The sequence below is a fragment of the Corvus hawaiiensis genome, chromosome 2, assembly GCF_020740725.1.
Source record: "Corvus hawaiiensis isolate bCorHaw1 chromosome 2, bCorHaw1.pri.cur, whole genome shotgun sequence".
NCBI classification, from domain to species: domain Eukaryota; kingdom Metazoa; phylum Chordata; class Aves; order Passeriformes; family Corvidae; genus Corvus; species Corvus hawaiiensis.
In genome coordinates, this window is record NC_063214.1 from 21,135,504 (window position 1) to 21,159,714 (window position 24,211).

Below are 24,211 nucleotides of genomic sequence, written 5' to 3' on the forward strand. Positions count from 1 at the left end.
TATAAACAAATGTAAATAGCAAATTATGCATGCATGGAAAAAATATCATGAAACAGTACCTAATGATTGGTATTAACTTCTTCCTCCTCTTCAGTTTCTTATGTCCCAGCATGCCCTAGATGACATTTCTAGTTTGGGAGCCACAGTTATTCAATGTATTCTTGCTAAATTGTGTGAGACATTTCTATGCATAAAGACTTTTGGGGTGAAGACTTTCCTAAATGGGTCTGATTGGGCTGATCAGCTACATCTGATCCAGATTGAGTGGCATAAAAGACTTCCAGCTGTTATTAATTCAAATTCAGCAGCTCCCAGAATCAGGCACAGTGTTTAATGTATGTTTTACAGAAGTACTTTTATAAAGCTATTAATTGAAACTATTTGTAGGATCTATTCAGAGTGAGACTTGGTACTGATGATGAATGCCTTCATTGTGCTAGGTCATTATGGTCCTAAGTAATTTTGTTGGTTAGTACTTTTCATTTTATACCTAAAAATCAAATAATAATGAAGAATTGCAGAGAAATGAAAAAAGGTATAATTGGCAAAATAGATTGTTACACCCTGTGATTGGAGGTAATGACTTGCGGTAGGAATTAAAGACAAAGCTTTACCAGTTAAACTGAATTTAATCTGTCTAAGAGTGAAATAGATATTTCTGTAAAACCATAATCTTCTTGGGTTATCTGAAGGTAATATGAAGTCCACAGCTCATACATCTTTAAGTAATGCTCAAGGGGGCTTAACCCTACAGGTTTGATTAATACCAAGTATTAGGTCATGACCAGTGTGGTTAGGTGCAAAATCAAACCAGAACCAAAATCAGGCCCTGCCCAAACCGGCTAAACAGCCTTTTGTCATTCCCTGTTTGTGCACAGCCTACCTCCAAAGACTCATCTGGCAAAAAAAAAGTCCTATTCAGAACAGAGAAATGGCCTGATGATCAATGCTCAGCATCGCTTAGTGGCGATCAGAACTGCACAAGTAGGAGTCAGTAAACTGGCAGACATTTGATGTGGCCATAGTTCAGACCAAACTCAATATGCAAGGAATGTGTGTACTCTTCCTGCCCCTCAGCATCCCCCCCTTTTTCAGTAAATGCATTGAGGTTTAAGCCTGTGCTCTGTAAAATCCCAATACATATAGCTGGAGAAGAAGGACCCATTTGATATATCTTTGTGAATTGTTGACTTATTCAGTGATACAACAGTATCAGAAATGCTTTGTTTGCATCTTTTTAATGTTTTATCACATTCTTGTCAACATGTGTTTATAAGGAAATGAGCTAAAGAATTCTAGAAGCAGAAAAATAATAAAATTCTTTTAAAAAATAGTCACAAAAATAATTTATTTTTATTTTTTGCCAAGGGAGGTAAATTGTGCTTCTTTCATTAATAGTTGGGAGGACTTGCTACATAGGAGATTTCTTCAGTATGGATGCTTTGTTCATTCTGACTTTCCCCTTGCAAATATATTCATCTGCAGTCTAACAAAGATTTAAGAATGATCTTGTGGCTTGAAAATATTAGTCTTTTAGCTCTCTAAACACGCTTTAGAAATAATTCCATGCATTTCTTAGCAAGGAGCCTGTTAGCTAGCTTTCATTTAGATTGTGTGTCCTTTACTTTTCAATTTCTTTTATCCATTAAAAATAATAAAAATACCCCAGCAATAGAGTTCTTTGAATAAAATCATTCTAGGAGGTGTAAAAGTTTGAATTCACAGTACAAAAGAGAATGTTTCCCATGCAGGGATTGTGGAATGCTAATAAGCCTGGCACATCAACTTGCTGCAGCTCCTTGCAAGTCCTGTAATTCAAAAAGTTCACCTTGAAGTTTGCATATAATTTTGCCATTCATAGTACATGTAACTCTCATTGTTAATACTGGCATTCTTTTTCATACCAAGAACAAGACAATCAGGTTTCAGTAGCAACCTTTTCAACACATTAATTTCTTCTGGTAATTTCTTTTTTCCCCATGTCACTTTCCCTCCCTCTAACTTCAGTTACTGTGATATAATCTTATTTTATTTTCTTTCTTCCGTAACTTCTGTTATTGCCAACACACATCGATTTTCCAGTTAAACACACTGCTTTCTGAGCTTTTTGTATTTCAGTCCAATTGGACCAATCTTCTTTCTTTTACAGCACTTATAATAGTATAAATTTAATATGGGGGGGGGGGGGGGGGGGTTTGTTGGTGGGGTTTTTTGTTGTTGTGGTTCGGTTTGGTTTGGTTTGGTTTGGTTGTTGGTCGGGCTTTTTTATGGACAGCAGGTAAAGGCAGGAGATTCTGACCCTCTACATTGCTCTCATGGGACCCCAGCGGAGAACTGCATCCAGCTCTGGGGTCCCCAGCACAGGAAGGGCATTGATCTGTTGGAGCAAGTCCAGAGGAGGGCCATGAAGATCATTGGAGGGAAGGAATACTCCTCCTATGAGAAGAGTTTGAGAGAGTTAGGGTTGGTCAGCCTGGAGAAGAGAAGGATCCAGGGACACCTAGTAGCACCTTCCAGTAGCTAAAGGGAGCCTACAAGAAAGGTGGAGAGAGAGTTTTGACAAGGGCAGGTAGTGAAAGGACAGGGGGGAATGGCTTCAAACTGAAAGAGGGCAGGTTTAGATTGGATATTTGGAAGAAATTCTTTCCTGTGAGGCGGGGTAAGGCACTGGCATATGTTGCCCACAGAAGCTGTGGATGCCTCATCCCTGGAAATGTTCAAGGCCAGGTTGGATGCAACTTTGAGTAATCTGATCTCATGGAAGGTGTCCCTGGCCATGGCCAGGGGGTTGTAACCGGAGGGTCTTTAAGTTGCCTTCCAGCCCAAATCATTCCATGATTCACTATTGCTATTTACCCACTGTCTCCTCATCTCCTGTGCTAGGATCCTGATTGTTTCGGATCAGTTACTGTGAAGCTGAAGGTTTATTGAATCTTTGGGATATTCTGTGTAGGCATTTGCCATTAAAAAGAAGAATGGAAAGAAAATACACAGATAATGCAGCAAAAGATCATAATTAAGCATTAAAATATTTTTGTGCCTCTTTTATTGTTCTACTGGATGAGGAATACATATATTATTTGAGAAAATAAACCAGGAAATTTGGAAAAGGGTTTCCTCGTGAATTTAAATTGAATGTGTGTAATATTTCTAGGGACCCCAAAGGAATAACCTTTACATTTCTTATTCTTTATTTCTTATTACATTCTTCTTATGCATTTTAACTGTGTGTATGAAGAAGTATAAAATACAAAATCATAGAATCATAGAATATGCTGAGTTGGAAAGGACTCACAAGGATCATTGAATCCAACTCCTGGCCCTGCACAGGACACCCCAAGAGTCACACCCTGTGCCTGAGAGCATTGTCCAAATGCTTCTTGAACTCTTTCAGGCTTGGTGCTGAGACCACTTCCCTGGGGAGCTTGCTCCAGTGCCCATTCACCCTCTGGGTGGGTGAAAAACCTATTCCTGATATCCAATCTAAACCTCCCCTGGCTCAGCTTCATGCCAATCCCTTGAGTCCTGTCACTGGTCACAAGGCTGAAGAGATGAGTGTCTTCTCTTCCCCTCACGAGGATGTTGAAGATCACAATGAGAGCTCCCCTCTGTCTTCTCTAGGCACACAAATACCTAGCAAATGATGAGCAAACAAATAAATTCTTAGGCAATGAAATATTTATTTAATTGGTATTTAAAGACAATTTGTGAGGCTAAGATATCTTAGTCTGATTTGGAAATGAGTGTGCATCCAAGTAAAGTGTAATGTCATGCACAAAATAATGTTTCACAAGTGTTAAAAGACTGGAAAGTAAATAATTGGGGTCCAGCTTCTGTGGAAACATAAATGAGATTTCTGCAATTTTAGTTTCCTTCCTTCTTCTCCCCCCTGCCCCTGTCTGTTAGGCTGTCTTGCCTGTAAATGGTAAAATTTTCACATGACACCTGCAATAACAATCTTAAATTTTGAAAAATGTGTATATCTCCCTGCAAACATGGTGTGAGACATAAGCATATAAAAAGAATTTGAAGCAAAATGAATTCACCTGACTAACTTCTGTCTGAAAAGCATTTAATCTCTATTTGCTCCTCCCCAGAAGATTGGGTACAGGGAGGGAAGATAAACACCCCTGTTTTTACTTCTCAGCAAAACATCTCAACCATGACCAAGAGGGATTGCCTAGAGGCATGAAAGAGATGGCACAAAATATCTATTCAATCTTTGTCTCTTCTACCATCACCACTTAGTGCAAATTTATAGTATGAAGCATTTAATGAAGATGACTTTTCAGGTGAGAACTGGGCTGAGACTGATTTGCCTTTCTCAGCCCACTGGACAGGCATCTGTCAGAAGGTAACAATACTTGGTGGTTGTTGTTGCAGTGTTGAACTGCATAGTCTAATGCTTTGTGACTCTATGTCCACTGTCATGAAATTTAAGAACCTTAACATGTAAAAGCCGTATTGTATTACAAATTATTCTCCTACTTCATTAATGTGTTTTTCTCAACCAGCATCAACTTTGGTGCTAAGAAAAATCTCCTCAGCCCCCACTAGCTGCAGCAGTTCCTCAGCTTTGGATGCTTTTGAGCACAGACTTCTTTCTCTCACCAGAGCTGGGCTTTGTATTCTGATTGTAGTTACAACACACACAGGAGACAGTTACACCCAAGCTGGGTCCATGGAAAGGCCTCATGTATCAGGCGAAACACTTCCAAAAGACTAACGGAGTCATTAATACCTTTCTGCCTGGCCATGGAGAAGACTACATTTGGGATACACTATAAAGTCCTGATCCTCTGCAATCATGGAAGGTGAACTGTAAAACAAAAGAGGTGGAGAGGTGATTTGGGAGGAGTGTGTCTCTTTAAAAGAAAGTCCCCTCTTTTTATCACTTGATGTAGGAGGAGAAAGAGAATGAAAGGAGTGAAAAGAATAAAACCAAAGGCTTAAGGGAAAGGATTATATACAAGAAATAGTAGATTTTTCAGTGGCTCTGAGTACAGCTGGACTGGAGAGAAGAACAGGATGTAAGCCTCAGGTATGCCTTTCCGTGATAATGGGGGATTTAAAATAAAAAGAAAATCTCTGTAAAATGAAATAGGATATATTTATGAGCAAGATTGTATGCCAACCTTGTTTATAATAGTGGGAGACCAGATTTACTACAACTGCAAATCTCATATTAGTCCTCTGCTTTTAAGCTACCATTAATTTAGCCATCAAAAGTATAATTCATATTTGGACAAATCCTCAGAGGTGTATTTAACTACTACTGTCAAAATCACTGGGAATGTAAAAAGTTAGTTTGCTAGTCTGTCCAGAAATTCATATGGTAGAAAAGTGTGTTTCATGAGAGAATATTACACCACTGTAGATGGGATAGCATTGAGCGGCTCACTTGTTGTTAGGGTGCTGTATCTGACACAGTTCAGGTATGAATGCCTTGACGGCCCCTGGAAAGAAAGCTTGCAGGAATGCAGATTTGTGTTCTTGTCAGCAGAAGATGAAGAAGAATAATGTACATGTGTTTGATATAATGGGAACGGCAAAACTGTCTAAAATATTCTCAGCAAGGCTGCACTCCAGGGGTTTATTAAAAAGGAGGTAAAATAAACAAATCTGTTTTTACAATAGCTGCACATTGCTAGAGCTAAAGTTGTCGAAAGGAAGCTAGTGGAAAAAAATGATAAAGCATCAAAAAAGTGAGGTAATTGTGTTGTGGTGATAGCATGATTGTGTTAAGGGAGTGATAAATAGTGATGTTTTAGGTAGGTGATCCAGTGAAGGATAGCAATACAGAAATTAAGAAAGAGAGAGAGGGACTTGTGCTTTAACTGAAGACAATCACAAATGCTGATTTACTCTTTAATTAAATATACTGTCTTCTCATTTATTCTTTTTAAATAGGAAGAAGTAACTCAGTTGTCACATCAGATGATGAAATTAAGTTTTTTATTCCCTGACTAAATCTTCCATCTGGCAGCAATGTAAGTACATCATGATAATAAATATATTCTTTCTAAAAGGTCTCTGACATCTCTCTACAGGAACTCTCTGTCAGATAAAGTTCAAATTTTGATAATTTAGCTTAGTAAATCTTTTGGGTAGGATTTAAAAGCATAAGTTGTCATTCTTTCTTGCGTAAATACTACCTAACAATTTCTGCAGTTATTTTTAGACTTTGAGCAGTTCAAAATATGTCTTGGCAGGACCACCAAGTTTCAACCAGGACCATGAAGCCCAGCTGAAGACTGCTCACTACTGGAGTACTGCTGAGGGCAGCAATCCTTCTCCACTCTTTGGCACTGGAGAGGCTGCACCTGGAGCACTGTGCCCAGTTTGGGGCTCCTCAGTAGAAGAGAGAGGCTAAGGTACTGGATGGAGCCCAGCAGTGGGACACAGGCTGGTCAGGGGGGCAGGAGCACAGAGTGTGCAAAGAAAGGCTGTGAGAGCTGGGATTGTTCAGCCTGGGGAAGGGGAGTCTGACGGGAAGGAGCCCTGATTGCTGCCTGATGGAAGTGTGTAGGGGAGACAGAGACAGATTGTTTTCCACAGTGACAGGATAAGAGAATGGATGCAAGCTGCAATGCAAGAAATTCTCATTTGTAATTGGAGAAAATAAATGTTCATAAAGAATTAGGACAGGTTCAAGTATCACCACTGTAGATACTTGAAGCTTGACTGGGTAAGGTCCAGAGCAAACTGATTTCATCCTGAAGTTGAATCTAAGATCTTCAAAGTAGGTCCTGCTCTGGGCAGATAGAGAAGACAATAACCTCAAAAGTCCCTTCTGTTATAAGCTGTTCTACCTTCCCAAGAAAATTCAGATATCATTCAAATAAGGAGACATTTTCTCATACTTCAAATGGGTAAGCAGCAGTTTAGTAGGCTGCCTAAGGTAACAAAGCTATTTAGTGGCATCAGATTTCAGTAAATATTTGCTTTAAACCTTCTTGTTTCTCATTTGAAATATGCATTCATATTTTTTCTTAGAATCTGTGTTTATCCTAACTTACTGGGCCAACTCTTTTTTTCACAGACTACTGCAATACTGAATATACAATTGCTCATGTACTCTTCAGATTCTTTTTTTAATTTACCCTTGCACATTTTCATTTATTGCAATGTCAGGAAGGCATGACAGTTTCATTGCATGTGTGGATGAAACAAAATATGAAGGATAAGCATTGCCTTTAAGCAGACAAAAGAAAGACATGTGAGTATGCATTCATTGATTCCAGATGACATCTAATTTTTAAAAATTATTATTGTTCAGATACATCTGAGGAAAAAAGTAAGCTGACCTTATATATATACATAAATATGTATATATAGATACACACACTGGACTGATTTGTTAAAAAAACCACCAGCATATAGGTAATTGATAATGCTGGCTTTCGGGAGCTCCTGGGAGAATTTGCGTTCACTGCTCCTCAACCAGGCTGTGTGCTGACACAGAATTTCTGACGTATCAGTCAGCTCCTGAGAAGCAGGTGCTGCAGCCTGCTTTGTAGGTGCTATTTAGTGCCTTCTGCTGCCTTACAAGTGTGTGAGGATCGCCTACACCAATTCAGCAAAACGGTGGGTTAGAGCCTTCATGTTTATATTTAAAGTCTTTCTAAAGCCTCTAGTAACAGTAACTGACAGGCATGTTACCTGAATATAAACTAATTATCGTGCTCATGTGAGTCTTGAAGATTTTGCTTGGCTTCATACCTCATGTAGCAGTGCTAAATATTTCCAAATTTAAAGACGTTGAAAGTGTATTTGCAAGTCCTTCACTCCCTCAAGTCTGTTAAACTGCAGGCCAGGGTCTGTCCATAAAAAGTCAGTCAGTTTCTGTCTCATCCCACTTCTATTCTTAATTGAAAAATTGTGGCTCAAAGCAGAGATGAAAGAGTCAAATTGTAGTCTATTTACTAAAAAGAAGCTCATGCTAGTTATGACATTAAATTTTTCTTTAAAATAAAAGAAAAAGCTTCCTCTAAGTGCTTGCACATAGCACAGCTGTAAGCTCTTGTTTATCTGCTGTGCTGCAGTTTGTGTGCCTGCGTTTCTTGTCTTGTTGTGATTATTGAAGAATGTTTTTTTCTTTATTTTTCGGAGCTCTACAGTGCTGGCATTTATCAAGAGAAGACACACAGCACAGCCTTGCATAAATAATGGCACTGGGCCAAGTACAGCTGAGGTGGTTGCCAGCACAACTCCATTGAAGTCAAAGGAATTGCACCACGGGTGAGTTTGGCCCTTGGCGCAGGTCATGGAGGACTTTAACATGACAATTTTCAGTAATGCTTCAGCTGTTTGAGGTAGTCAAGTCTGGGTTTGCTTTTTGGTTGAGTACTGTATTTTGTTTCAAACAAAGGAGCTGAACTTCTGCTCAATGGGGTGAATGGGGTTTTTGTTAGTGGACTACTTCTGGAGTTTCTGTTCTCACTTAATCCGCTGTGAGTGCTAAATAACTCAGTTTCATAAGATGTCATGACAATAGTACTGAGGTCTAGTGAATTCCTGGGAAGATGCACTGTGCTGAATATTTTGTGGGGTTTGCTCTAGTCTTATACTTAATATACTGTATTTTAAGTGACAGGATGTTGCCAGCACTCTTTTACACCAGTTAGAGACCTGCAAACAGCACTGATTTTTAATGGTGCCTGATTTGGCTTGTCTTCTTGGCTGTCCTATGATTCCACTTGTAGTAATCATCTTCAAAAATAAAGAATGAATTAATAAATAACTTCCATTGTGCAAGGATGGAATAAATTGTGCTAAGCATGCATTAGTAGGGCAGGTCAGTAAGTTTATAACAGTATTATAAACACACTAAAAAGCCAGAAACTTACCAGAGGAAGCTAAAACAAATTTGGATGTTAAATTTGGGGGTGTATGAAAGTGTGGCAAACCAATCCAGATGTCAGGTTTGCATTGCTAAGCAGTGCTGAGTCAGTATCTCAGCATTAAACAGAGGTGCCTGTCACTTGAAATTCATTAGAATTCAGGCCTGGGTTTAATTGATCATTGCTAGATCATGATAGCATCATATCTTTTTTAATAGTAGGTGTTTTTCTTAGAGTCAAATGTCAGGGTCATGTAGTGAAGTGGAAATTGTGGCATATGTTTTAATCAAGTGACCACAGAGATATGTCTTTGGACTTGAAGAAGTTAAGTGCTCACAAAAAGAAGCTAGTGAGCAAATGTGAAGGATCCCAATGACATTTCAGGGGTTTTTCTTTTTAAATAATAGATTTTATGCCAATATTTTCAAGCTTTTTGGGGGAGTAGAGAAGACAAAGCTAAGTTATCATGATAGTAAAAACAAATTGTAGAAAACATTGCATGAAGAGACATTTAAAATGCAATCAAATGAACAGTTCAAGCTTGTGCAGCTTTGTGTCATATTTTACATGTCATAAAATAATTTTGCCTCCTCAATTGGTGGAAAAAAACCTATACCTTTGGCAATAAAATGCCATTTAAAATAATAAATCTGTTTACAAGTTTATTACGTTACATGCAAAATTTGTATTTCATTTGTTGTAAATTTTAAATATAATAGTCTTGCTTGTCAGTAGAAAAATGTTAAATATTATCCTGAAGAAGAATGTCTACCTCTTAAGTGCAGATGTAGCTAGTTCTTGTAGTCTAGCTAATAATTTGGAATCAATAGATAACTCTAGAAGAAATGCCTCTAATCATAACATTGGAGAAATTGAGGCAAAATTTTGAAGAAAAAAATTACCTCTTTTAGAGGAACAACAACAACAAAAAAAATCAGAACAATGTTTTTTAAAAAGTATGCCATTAAATAAGAAAGACTGGCTTTGGCTTTATTTATTGTTTTATTAGTATAATGTTCTCAAACTTTTGCTATGAATATTCTCAATAGAGATTTTTTGGGAGAAAAATCCCCACAACAACAAAAAACAAACCTGCATCTCCTTTTATGTAAGGAGGAGTAAAAAAGTTATTACATCAATGTATTATTCAATGAATGGATAAGAAGAACATTAAGGATTAGTCCTGGGGAAATCACGTCCCCATACCTGTTCATTTCCCTGAATCAAGCTGCCTTCACACTGTGTACTTCCCTGCTAAGAGACGCTCCGAGCAGCAGCCCCAGTGCTCCTCTGCCATACAGGCTGTGCACTGTACAGGCTCTGAGGGTCTCACAGCAACATCTGGCTTTATTCAGCTTTCCTGCGAGCCGTAGCCTGGAACTGCTGTTTGCTCTCACCTGCAGTTTGTTCTATTGGCTGCTGTTAGCCAAACAAATCAGATTGGTGGATAGAAGTGAACAGGAGCTGTGACTGTCTCTTCCTTAGAGGCAAGTTTCACTGCAAGCAGTTGGGGTGTAAAGCCTTCCTTCTACTCGGCTTCCAGATCTTCAGCAGTTACGTGCTAGGGGTAGCAAGGACACCTTTTAACCTCCACGGCCATGCTCTTGACTCTGTCAGGGGTTAAAACAAATGCTAGACAGATGACTAAGCAGAAATGTACCATGTCCTGTAGTGACAATTTTTAATGAGGTTTGCCAAGTTATTAAATTTCTGACTAATATAAATGTTCCACTGGAAAATCAACCCTGCCATTATTAATGGACAAATTACAGGAAAAAAATAAACTATGTGAACAGTATATAATGTGTCTGTGACAAACTGTAGTAGGTGAGACCTCCAAACAGGAGAAACTAGGTGGTCCTTTCTTTGACTGAAGCCACTGTTGCCAATCTGCTAAGCTAAACACACATTTCACAGCTTGTTGCCTCTTGAATACATTCAACTGAGTTCACTTTGTGTGCCAAGTACTTGTTCAGAATACACTGAACATAACATCTAATTTTTCTGCCAAAACGGCCTCTGTCAAGCTTTCCTCCTGCATTTAGCCAGCTACAAGAGCTGTTCCTTGCTAGTGAATTCCAGTACCATCAATGTTTTCCCTGAATCATTATAGTAAGTGCCCTTCTTTCATTGCTTTATAATGTGAATGTTCAGCTCCCCAGTTTTCCAGAGGAGACAACAAGGCTATTCCTGCCTTGGCAAACAGAAGGCTTGGAAAGGATGCACAGGCTAATACTTTGCTTGCCTTCTGTTGCCTCTCTTCTTTAATATACTCAGGTTTGTGTCAAACAATTCATTAAAGCATGTCCTTAAAGTCTTTCCAGGGAAGTGGGGAGATTCCTTCTGTTTGTGTGCTGCCTTAAAGCAGCTTCCTTTTCAGGCAAGTCTGCACCTGCTTGTCTGTCATCTCCCTGGACAGTCTGGAATTATACTTGCAAATAGAATTGTCAACTTTTGCAGGGATTTGAACACAGTGACATGCATGCTAATTCTCCTGTTGCTTCTCAGCCTCAGGATAAATAACATCAATTTCCCTTGAATTGTTCAGAGGAACACTCAGTATAGGGCATAAAGTTGGGTTTGGTCACTCAGGGTTAGAACAATGAACACTTTTATTAATAACTTTCCAGAGTGTGGTTATGGCATGCAACAGGAGACACTTTGGGGGGTTCTAGTATAAATGAGAAAGTGATGCAGCATGGATAAGCCCTGTAAAAAAAAGCCTTAGACTAGATCAGGACAAAAATTATATTAACTCTTTCATTGCAAATATGAGGCAAGTGTATATTCTGGCAGCAAGGAGCAATCTGAAATCATGTGCTCATCCTTGCCAAAGCTGTATTTTTAGGGTCCCTTCATGTTTAGCTGCAAAACCATACCAGCAATGCACTAACCTTCAAGACACAAGTAGATCCCATTAGTAATTTTTTTTTTTTTTTTTTTTTAAAATATTGAGTCTTGGATTACATTCCAAATATATGCAGTTCCCTGACTTACACAGGCAGCAGAGGTTTGGCTCCAAAAAACAGCCTTGCCACCTTAGAGATGACATCAGCTCCCCTGGATCCAGCGCTATTGTGTGAGGGTAGGTGGCTGCATGCAACTGCATTGGGACTGGTGATCCCAAGAGGGCTGTGATGGCACCGTTGCACAGGGCCACTGAGCTCCAGGGGCTCTTCTGAAGAAACAAACTCATTCCCAGCTCCACCAGACACTCACATTTCTTCCCTTGCGCTGGCACTAATGCTGGGCTGGCACTTGGGAAGATAGTTCAAGGAATTAAAGCAGCAGAAAATTAATCCTACCAAAAAGAAATAAAATAAAAAAAGTGTTTGAGTCTGCAAGAATAAATCATCACATCTCAATTTCACATTGCAGTTAAATCTGCTCAGCTGTATTGTAAAAAAGCATTGTTAACTAATTTGTGATGAAATTTTGGGCATTGTGGCTAGCAGGTTCAAATTTATTGGGTTCCAAGTCTATAATCATCATTAAAAAAATATTAAGACACAATGGGCCCTGCTTTGGCTGCTAGTAGTTACTTCATCTTAGTTTTTGAGTCTGGATGAGGCAAGCAAGACAGAATTTTTTTATCAGCAATGTATGGATGTCTGGCCATGATAAAACTGGTTGTCATTCTTCTGCACCTTTCTTCTGCTTTCTGAGGATGTTAAATATCCCCAATTATTTATCTTAACCTTTTCTTCCCTGTCAGGGAGTTATGACTTTTAGAGCATCTTTTCAGTAATAAGTTTGGGTTAGAACAGCTCTGAAAACTCTGATGCTTCTGAGCAAGATCCCCACATCTTGACACCTTTGTACTTCTGTTATGGCTTAGACACGGTTCAATGGTGAAGCTGTAATAAGCCAGATAAAAGTTTTGGAGGAATGGTACATTCCTAATTAGTTTCTAATGTATGAAAGCACTGTTTTAGAAGAGCATAAGACTCCAAGTTTGTCGGGTTTTCCCCAGCTGCATCAGTTGTATTAATAGGATGCTACCTTGTCAATGGGATTCTTCACACGTTTTGCAAACAGTGGCTTCATAACCTTGTTAAGGGCTGATGAACTAATAAACAGACACCTCGCTTATGGTGAATCAGGCAAATTTACTGATGAGCAGATTTAGAGAACAGTTCTGCTTCAAGGAACTTTTTTTGTCTTCATGTCTCAAATCAAGAAAAACCTTATTACAGCTAAGTCAACATCTCATTTCACTGTAACTAGTTTAGCCTATTCTGTGAAAATATTATCAGAGTCATTAAATTAAATGGAAGAAGGAGAGGATATTGCATGCTCTGGCATCCAGGTTTGCATATCCAGAAGGTGGGAGTCATCTCCTTGCTGGGTGAACGCTCTTGAAGGTTGTAGCCCTCTCTGAGCATCAGAGCTATTTGTTACTCTGAAATAGAAGAGAGGTTAATCAGATGTTTTTTAAAATGCATTTCAAAAGGGTTTTTTATCTCACTCAGAAAAAGTTCAATAAATTTATTAGAGAACACCAGGAATGAAAACAGTGCAAGAACCTCTGCCATTTGCCTACCACAATGAATTCAGTTACAAAGATCTGAAGGCCTTTCCCGCTCTGGGAATACTGTTGAAGTGGCTCAGCCTACAACACAAGAATGCTGTTGCTGGCTCAGCTCCACTGTCTGCCCCAACCGTCACGTACAGAGATTTTGTCTGAGCAGTTCTACACATGCATTTTGAAACACTGATATGAGTCTCAGCCACAGACAAGTAGGCCTGGTATCACACAAGTGGTACACACAGCATACTGGTTTCCTCATCTGTAACCCCTTTATTCCCCTCTGGATTTTACTCCATTGGCTGTAAGAAGCTTGTGTTTTTGCTTTTGGAAGAGGGTTTTTGTCTACCTCAATTTTATGTTATTTGGGGTATTCATATGTTAATGGGTGCATTTAACACACACATATTTATATCTATAGACGTACACGGAAGACACATACAAAAGTTTCTAGCATGTATAAAAGCTTAAACTCTTTTTTTTTGTTGGTTTTTTTCCTTTTTAATATAAACAGTTATTTATGTTGGAAATCATATCACTGTAGTGTTCATTGCCAGAGCACCTGACGTGAGTTTTTGGTTGCCCCATATTATTTTCCTTTTTATATTGCATTTCCGCCTCTCACATTAACTGGTTCCAAGAGACTCTGATTGCCACCATCTTCTGCAGTGCAGCTCTGTTTGACAGCAGGTACTATGTGTGTGTTCATAAGCATTGCCAGCTCTGCCTTCCAATTCAGGGCTCACCACTGGCTGTTTAAAATGCATGTACATTGACACCGATATGCTCACGTTACCACGTCTTGTCTCTTACTTGGTTTGTTTCTTCAGGTGTTCCCTTCTGCCCCATGTCACCCTTTCCCTCCAAGACTACAAAGGTGCCTGTGTCAAAGAAGAGGGAGCACATAATGAGTCCTGCTCTGTCATGGAGAAGCAAAGAAGGCCACTGTTCTTGCATGTCTTGTACACTTTTTCTTTGGCAAGTTATCAGATTTTCTTGATGTCTTTACTTGTTCCTTGCAATGGAGATGTCTACTGGCTGCTTAATGAGGTTTTGAATGACAGTCTCTGCATCCAAAATAATGGGTCTAAGTATTACAGTATTTGAATCAATATTCAGCAGATAAGAAATAACTAGGGGTGGAGAAAGGTGTTCTCTTTCTCACACACATACACAGTTAATCTCATCTTGTCTGGGACCTAGAAATGTGTTTATGCTTAGATCTTCATGTTTCTCACTCCAAAGCACTTATTTTACCAATGTTAAGAAGAGGTAACAGAGTCTGACTTGCTAAACTTGACTGCATAACTCAGCCAGTAGTGACCTTTGAACACAGGAAATATTATGGTGAATTTTGCTTTGAAAGGTAGCCACAGGTAATGGAATCACAGAGATTTTGCTGCTTGCTAGAGCAAGAGTAAGCTTGTGACAAAATTAAGCCTTTTATTTCTTCATCTTCCCGCCCTTTCTTTTGTTTCTTTCACTCACCCCCCCATCCCAATGAATTCGTACATGACAAGAAACAGTGATCTGAACTGCAAATTTCACATCATTTATTGAATATAGGCCAATATTGCTGTTATGATTTGCATCTTGCTCGAGTCAAAGTTCTGCTGGCTGAAAACAGCTTTCCCTTAACCATATTAGCTCTGTCATCTCCCAGCAGCAACAACAAATGGCAGCAAAAAAGAAACTTCAGAGTGCTTTTTCATCCGCTGATTCCTATTTCCAGGTAGTCAGGTATTGTGAACGCGACTGAAAGCAGAATATTTTTCATGGTTTTTAGTCTTTCAGCCCCTGACTAATAAGCCTTCTTCATTGTCAAAAGGGAGGGAACTGATGAACCTGTTGTACATTGAGCCTCGTATTTCTAGCCCAAGAAGGTAGGTTTTCCAGCTTGGTTATACCAGTTCTTTGGGATGGAACAGAGAAGGATCAACCAGGTCATTGTCATCTTGGGGCAAAGATAGAGTTTGCAAAGCTCAAATAATTTGATCACTGTGGTGCTGGAAGGGAATTATTTTCCCAGGGCAGCCAGAAATCAACTGCTGTGTGGTCAGTTTGACCTAATAACTCTGCTGGGATTTCAGACAATTTTAAGAATTATTCTTATTCAGTATTTAAATGGCAGGTTTTTTGGTATTGTATGAAGGAAAGACATTTTGATTTCAAGAAATTGAACAGGAGCTAAACTGAAACTACATTATTCAACTTTTTTTTTGAGCATGGGATTTTTAAAGAGTAAACAAGTAAATTTTAAATAGACAAAGAGCACCCTCCTGAAGCAGTGGCAGCTGCCCTAGAAAACAGGTGCTAGAGCCAGAGGAGAGTGAAAACTCTCTTATGCTCACAAGGGAAATGATTTATCAGTGACATAGATTATACCATGGGCAGGTTATCCTTCTAAGTAAAATCCTCCTTTTTTTCTGGGAAATGGGGGCAAATGCGGAAAAGAAGGAAATAAACCTATTGTGTCAGAGATAGCTTCCTGGGATCAGATGTCCCCCTGCATGAACCTTTGCATGCATTTATATAACGGTATTTTTCTTTGACAGGGCACAAATGAACTCAGCAACTCAGTTATTACTATGCCAGAGCTTTATAACATTCTTTATGTGCTTCTCAATATGATTGTGTATTTCCTGTCTTTATACATGCCTCTCTATGTGTAAGTGTTGAAACGTTATTCTTCTGCTATTGTGGCCAATATCAGCTGGAATTTTGTCATTTCTTTGAGGAAGAGAGGTCAAATTGATATTTGTTACTGAGAAATGTTTCTTCACATAATGTGAGACCCTGTGCATCACTCAGTGCTCCTGTGAAGGAAGAAGCATCCCCAAAATCACACATAGTCAAAGGCAATTGAAAGAAACTCACTTTGTAAGGTTATGGTCTTTTCTACATCCCACCATGGATCTTGATGTCTTTTCTGCTCTAAAATCATGTTACTAAAGGACATATATGAGACAGCAGGTCAAATTGGAAGAAATGCACCATTTAAATCTGAAAAGAGCCTCTAGCTACAATGGGGTCAACACCTCAGAATACAAGAAAAAACATTTTTATAGCAACACTCAATAGAATTTATCATTTCTTTTTAATTCAAACCAGAACAAGCCCAAAAGTAAGGGGTAGAAGGGAAAGTAGAGTAACAAATGTGAGGGGAAAAGAAACAGCAGGAAAGCTATAGAGGACACAAGGTGAAATAGTGTTGCACAGAAAAAAACAAATATGCTTCTCTGCAACAAATACAGCAGGAAGCCTAACAAAAAACCCCACAAAAGCTTAAATGAGCACAGCTGCAGTACAGGGACTGTGCATGATAAAGTGTGACGGGACAAGGAGACTAGATACAATGACTCAAAAGATTACTACCTATTCTTAAACCTTCTAGTAGTTTTCTTGTTCATGTGGTGGTGTCAGAATTTTGCTCTGAAGAGGCTTGGTTTTCCCATTATTTATCTGTTTCAGCTTGAGAGAGTTTTGTTTTACCAATTGTAAGAGATGTTTGTAGTGGTGATCTTTTAGTACAAGCCCAATTTTGTTATAGTGGTAATGGCATTAAGAGCACCCCCAGCTTTTGCGGGCATCATGTGGCTCTTTCTAAGGAACAGAGCAGTGGAGGCTGAAGGAGGTTATATAAAGAATCATGCAATACATAGGCGTGGCAGAAATAGCCCTGTGTGCCTCATTCCCTTTCTGCAGGTCTACCAGAGCCAGGCAGGCCAGCTGCAGGGATTCTTTCACCTTTTGTATGCCTAATTTTATCCATCAGCTAAATACTTCCCTTAAAACTAAAATTATTTTTAAATCCTCAGGTAGTAAATGTAACATATTCACATGCTAAACATAATTGAAGTCCGTAGTTGGCACCGTTGTAAAAACCACAGCACCTGGTGACCCTTTTTTTTCCAAATGCATAGCCATTCCTACTGGATTCACCCCAGCAAGGGGCTCTTAGAGTGGTGTTTTCCAGACATCTTTCCAATTGGTTGGTAACTGCCTGGGATGCTGAGTGCTCCCTGCAGCCACTTAATACTGATGTTAGGGGCAAGATGCTTAAAAATGCATAGCAGATGGCTCACAGCAATGATGTGAGAGGATTTATCCTCCAGGAGACAACAGCTTATTCCTGTTCTTTTGCTGGTGTCTTTTGTCATATTGAGCAAGACAGCAAAAGCTAGGGCAGAATGAAATACGATGTCTTTCCCATGAACATTTCAAAACACACTTGAAAAGGTTTTTGTTTTGAAAATGAATTATTCAGTTTTGCAATGTAAGATGGAGGTATTTTATTCATTTGGATTGAAAATGGGAAGCATTAATTTTATTCTTTTACTTTTCAAGACTGGTTTTTGAGTTACCTGAAAAAATTAACTAGGGAGTAGCTGTAGTCTGCCTAGAACCTACTGAATTGAAATGTGCATATGTGTATATATGGTGTGTGTAAATACATATGTATAAATTTATACAGTTATGTATAGTGTATGTAAGTATACATATAAAAACTATAGGAGTATGAATGCATGTAGATATAAGAATTTGCTTGAAAAAAAAGGGAATTACCCCAAGTTCAGCTTCTCTCTTCTGAGAGATTCTGAAGTGTTAGAGAAGGCCTGGATTTATCAGGTGTGATAACCTTGCCTTGCCATATATAAAGTTTGCCTGTGTATCAGTGTCTCCTGTGACCTTTGATTAAGAATGTTACAAGATTTCAGATGGGAAGGAAAGATGTGAGAAGTCAAGTGGGTTAATTGGAGAGAGCTCCTGTACACCATGTCATATTATTACTCTCTCACCCAAATGCCAAGACAGTAACTACTAAAGCAGAACTGTGCAAACAGTCTTTCTGGTGGCATGATTCCAGTTCAGCTTAAATTTTCAGCTGAGAGTAATAAATTTTCCTTCTGAGGTCTCTGGTGACAAAGGACAATTGTCATCCATGGAGGCTGAACTTTCCACCTCACCTTAAAAGCTGTCAGTGCTTTAATAGATCATACCTTAAAGTCCTTTCTTTCTGCAGACCTAGTGTAGAGACCCAGAGTGCAAATAATTGCTTTTCTGTCTGCACCGTTTGGTGGATTTTTATTAAGATTAAGAAAACAGGTGCTTTCTCTGCAGTATGGCTTTCCATGCAAATGCCTGAGTAGTCCCTTCCTGCTTTTTCCTGAAGCAGCAGTCCCACGCCATGAGTGCAGCCACTACTCTTTCCCACACGTGTGGCTAAGGCACTCTCTGATAGAGGCATCAGATTCCACTTTTTCCAGGTACCAAATCTGAGCCGCTTAGAAAGTGAGTTCTCAGAGTGCCTTACTGTTGGTAAGGCTCAGAGATGATTCATGTCAGCGTGACTTTGTCAGCCGGTCTTTGAAGTTCTCATCAGTTTTAAATATCAAACCTAAGGTATCCAGACAAGGGATTACTTGAAATTTAGTAAGTGTCAATGAAAGTTGTGCTTTAGGCAAATAATGTGTCATTAAACTCATGTTAGCAGAGCCAGGGTATTGCAATATAATATAATAGTAAGCCACTGAGCTGGTCCTTCTGTTGCTTTGGAGTGCACCCAAGCCAACACATCATTCAGAGAAAACTTCTGCTCCTCTTGATGTAACACTGTATGGAGCCATCTGAGACTGAGTCACCCGTTTGTTGACATCTGCATCTTCCTGTTTCAGTTACAGGCTGAACAAAGTTCAGCTATCTAGGCAATTTCACACAGGATTACAAAAGGCAAATGTCAGTTTAGAATGACTTCTTCAGCTGTGATATATGATCTCACAGTGAAATAGAAAGTCTGACTGTGGCTTAAACAAGAAGACAAATCCACTGAGTTTAGAACTGAAAGGTGTAAAACAAGTAAATTCACCTGGAATTAATACAGTTCTTTTCTATTAAAACACAAATGATCAAAAAAATGGAAATTTTGCCACTCAAAAAAATTGGGAAACTGATCTCTGTGAGAAACAACACAACCCCAGCTGCCTAGTGTTTTAGCACAAATGGCATATGAATAAGAACATCAAGAAGAACTCTATCCTTTGCACTTCAAGTACACAGTAAGCATTATAAAAGTAAATGTGTTAAGGTTGCAGCTGGATTAGGGAAATGTGAAAAAGGCATGTATTTCTCTCTTTTTTTTTTTTTTAAGTTTTTGCTTGTGGTCTCAGGTTGCTTCACTTCCCTTTGATATAGTCTCAGTGAAATTCAGTTGTTCTCAGGTCAAGAACGGGTCTCTCCAAATTTAAGGGAGGACCTTGTGTTTACTGGCATCTTTAGCATGAGTTCAGTAGGAAAAGAACTCCCCAGGCAGAATATTTGCCACTGGGTGATTACACTGGGAATGGATTGTGCACTTACAGCAAACAACTAATTAAAACCCAGAAGATAATGTGCAGGGGTCTCTGGCAGCCAGCTGGCAAACCAGGGCAGTGTTTGGATCTCTGCCTAGAGCCAAGGGGAGCTGTGTATGGCCAAAGCATCTGCAGTAGTGGGAAAGATGGGTGTCTGCAGGTGTGTGGCACCAGCCTGTGCCAGAGGCTGATGTCCCACCATGGAGGTCTGTGAACAGAGCTTGGCATGTCAGTGTCAAAGGCCTGGTGGGAGAGGAGGAGTAGGACTTGGCACCTGGGTGCCTGAGGAATGCTCTGGGGTTTTCTTAGCCCAGTTTTGGTGATAGAGTGGTAAAAAGCAGCATGAGGTAGAAACAGGAACAACTTAAAACAGCAGAGCTCTTGTGGAGAGGAGCCAGAGAAGATGTCATGGTTTGGCCCATCCGCATCATGAGAGTGAAAAGAAGGAAGAGTACAGGAAAAATGATTTGGCCTAAGCTTTTTGTGGCTAACTATGTATGTGAAAAAATTTGGTTTTGAAAAGAATGGAAGGATTGGGGTTTTTTTAAATATATTGTTAATATTTAAACTATTTTCTATTTTGGGCTAGCCAGATTATTAAATTTCCATTTTCTAATTCTGAAGTCAAAGTCCCCAACTGACTATGAAAGTGTATCCCAGAAGCAGACTGCAAAGCTCAGTCTCCACATGGAAGACAATAATTTCAGATGCCAGATTTACCTTCCATTAGCATTTGAGAGCATCAGAACCTGCAATAATATAAAGAGTTATCAATGGATAAAATTAGTCTGTACTCAGTTCTGATACTGCCCAAGTCTTGAAGCCTGTATATACAATGTGTGTGATATCTCTTCATCAGAGTTTAGTGTGAGGAGTTTTGAATGCTGCACCTGAATGATCCCAAAGACTCAGAGGAAGCTGAAGCATTTGTCAGTTCATAATTTGGGAGAAACAGGAAAACAGAAGAGGTTGGTAGTTTTCATGAATAGTGGCAACATATACAGCTTAACAATTCTCAGCCTCCCAGAAAATGCCTTTTCACCTCTACATAAATTAGAAGTTAACAATTCTTAAAATTAAATCTCTTTTTATTTCTTTTTAATTTGCTTTTGATTTCTGCTTCACTAGTAAGGACAGCTACAAAACTTTCCTTGGCTACTTCTTTCCCCAGTAGAGCAGGAACTGCTTTTGGGGATCTGAAGGAAAATATTCTGGTTTTAGCTAGCAAAGCCTCCCTTCACTGGCATGTTTCCCTGGGACACCAGTCTGTCTTAAGACTTTCAGGAAGTGAAGCAATTAAGGGACATTATAAAAAAGAGGGGAAAAAAGCAAAAACCGAACTGTCTTTTAACTCCATGCCCCATTAAACTTCTAGCAATTACATGTTCAAGGCCATTGTCCCCTTGTTCCCATTTTTCTCCCCATGCACAGCCACATGTGGCTGTAGGCTGTGAAGTGCTGTACTCCACAGCCAGTATCATTTCCACAGACTGTCATGGTCTGTGGTTCTTCTGACTGCCCAGAGATGCTTTTAAAGTGAAAAATACTCTGTTGCAATGAAAATTAATGATATTCTAAAAAGTAAGTCTGACCTGTCTGAGTTGAAATTAAATAGTAGGAAGGCCAGGACAAAAGGAGTGAGAAGATGAGATCTAAAGATGGACCTATTACTGTGCCCAGGGGCCCATGGACCCAGTGGAGCTGTGGGTCAATGCAGGATGGCTCACTTTTGGCTAGTTAGAAATCATGTAAAAAAACTTACTTAAAAGCAATGCCTTCTGTAAGCCTGAAGACTGTGGCCTATGCTGGGGATGGGGGAGTCCAGAGACTGAGAAGGATTTTGGACTTCTAATTGAGAGAAAGTGAGAGTCATTTGAATTAAGCATTGAGCAGGCCTGAAATATAATTATTTTGCAAATTTTTTCTTTATTTTAATGGCTATTTCTGAAAGAAAAAAGCAAGAGGATAAATGGATGAGGGAAATAACTGACCATTTGGCTAGCAGAGGAAGGAGGAGTAGAGCATGAAGGGCAGCCAGTAGGGGGTAAGGGAGAGGGTGGAAGCAAGGGATAGGAGTGAGTGGAAGGGGCAGGGAGCAGCTTACCGGCAGGGCTAGCAGCACCTGGACCTGCATTAGCAAATCCTGCTGCTTAGCAAATCCTGCCAGCTCTGCCAGAGAGCAGAGCATTACAGTGCCATTCTCTCACTGGGGGAGTAGACGCACAACCTCCTCCTGCTTCAGCACTTGCTTCACCAGAAAAACAAAGGTCTTTTTTTTTTGACTGAAAAAAATTTTGATGATTACATACTGGAACTTGATCACATGCCTTTCTTGAGTATTCCTGCTTTTCATAAAATCCCAGTTCTTGATTGATGCCTTCATGCAATAAAAATGAGCTGGTGAAGCAGCAGAAAGGTCAGTGTAATTTTCTTCCGTTTCTGGGTGAGGCTGGGGCAGGTGTTTTATAGTGAACTTTTTCCTATCAAACCCAGTCCTTGAAACTACAGTTAATTCTTGACAGAATATCTTCACTCATGTTTTAAAAATAGTTGGAAAGTTCAAGTTTATGTTGCAAGCTGACAAGAATGCCATACCCTGTGGCTTTGCACTATCACACTTACTTGCACTAAGAAATTTAACAGGTTACAGTTGAAATACAGTTGGAGCCTTCACCAAAAGCTTCCATAGTCTTCCTGCTGTGAGTCTTGCTGAGCGGGTAAGGATCTAAGCTGGTGTCCTTTCTTAGTTAGAACTGGTTTTAGATTTCTTCTGAATATCATATTTGTCCTACTGGGTAAACTGAGGCATAAGTCTGGGAAAGCCTTTTACACAAAGGGTCATTTTCTCCCTGTTAGAAAAGATTACTGGAGAGTATGTCATGTTCTCCCAGCAGGTACTGTCAAAAGCTGATGTCTGCCTCTTCACAGGAGGCACAAAACAGTGTTAGATCACAGCTGCCTGAAAGCTTAAGCTAAGGAAAGGGAAAATAATCACAAAGTACCTTTTTAAATGCTGCAACAGCACTTGCTGGAAAGCAAAAACAACCCTGTCCTGCAGAGCTGACATTTGAGGGGGATGTTTTGTTATTGGTTCTCAGTGGGTTTTATGGTAAGAAGAAGTGTTCCTCTGCCCTGTGTTTTCTACCTACCTGTCAATTGCCAAGGTACCTGCACCCTGCCTGCCTTCTTCTGAGCTTTCTTCTGCTGAACATTTTCACAAACATTTGGGTATCTAGCTTGAGGGATCTTTTAAAGTGGCCTGCAATTTAAGATGCTCCTGGAAAGGCAGACCTTTTCAATTTGGCAAGACCTATTTGACTGCAGCATGCCAGTATCACCTGGAATTAAAATTTTCACCTCCTACTTCCACCACCTTCTTTTAAACTCTGCCATCCAAAGGTCTCTCACCCTTTTCCCTTGAGTCTCCATATTTCAATATGCAGTAGTGCCATGTAGGCTGTGTATTGGCCTGGTAAAAATTTCTTCCCTGTATTTGGGAATCCAATAACAGATTGTCTTGGGAGGACCCACGTATTTACTTGACACCCAAAACAGAGTAATGAATCTGAAGCATTCTGCACTGCAAATGATGCTTCACTTCAAAAGCTGGAGTGACCTGAGAGCAAAAGTAACATTGGAAAGAAAGGAACAGGCAGGTAACATCCCAAGTCAGCAGTCCGTGCTGCTGTTGCCTCCACTTCCCTGGGGTATTTTCTGCACATCGTTAATGCAATACCTGCCTGCTCTGCAAATGCAACAATTGCAATTGAGAATGTGTGGGGCTAAGACCTTGTTTTCCTGCTGAGTCCACAACATGTGCAGGTACTGAGTCCACGTCCATTCATTTGCTGGCACTGGGTGGGTTTGGACATGTGAGCACCTTCTGACACACCTCCATGGTCCTTGAAATGCCAGAGAGAGGGGGGCTGCACAACAAAGAGCAGGGTGAGTGCAATTAGCTGCTGCATCACCACTGCAATGCCAACGCCTGTACATGTAGAGTTGGTACTCTGATTTCAGTAGTTAAAAATATTTTTTTGCTTTTTTCATTTATTTTGTTTTAATGTTTCATTTATGTTTACATTTTTTTTATTTTATTTTGCACTGAGAAATACAGCAACACTTACAGGACTGCATGGCTAATCAATATCATAAAAATTAGGTGAAAAATATTGGCTTCTTCTGTGGCTTTAGTTTGTTTTTATTAGTAATGCTAGATGAAGTGCAGTCATTAAGATACAAATATACATGGATTGAGTATGAACCAGGTGAGGGAGAGAACTTTGGAAAGGACTTGACATTTGTAAGGTTTTATATCAATGGCAAAGCTCTTGACTTTTGTGGGAGTAGAGTTTGGCTGCTGTTAGGTGCTCTTTTTTTTGAATCCTTTAAAAGAGAATGGAACCAATTTTGTGCTGACTATTCTCAAATGCATCAAAATAGCTACTGTTTAAGGCCTTTTCACTCCTTGACCTCCTTGCTGAGAGTAC

The 24,211-nt window shown here is 39.5% G+C and overlaps 1 long non-coding RNA gene across 1 annotated transcript; it reads left to right on the forward strand.

Annotated features, from left to right (window-relative positions):
- The first annotated feature begins 5,904 nt into the window (after window positions 1-5,904).
- LOC125321615 lies at window positions 5,905-16,732 on the forward strand. Its single transcript, XR_007201611.1, has 5 exons — window positions 5,905-5,990; window positions 6,213-6,374; window positions 7,043-7,219; window positions 8,121-8,241; window positions 14,202-16,732. It is a non-coding gene; the product is annotated as an uncharacterized LOC125321615 (long non-coding RNA).
- Window positions 16,733-24,211: the final 7,479 nt, after the last annotated feature.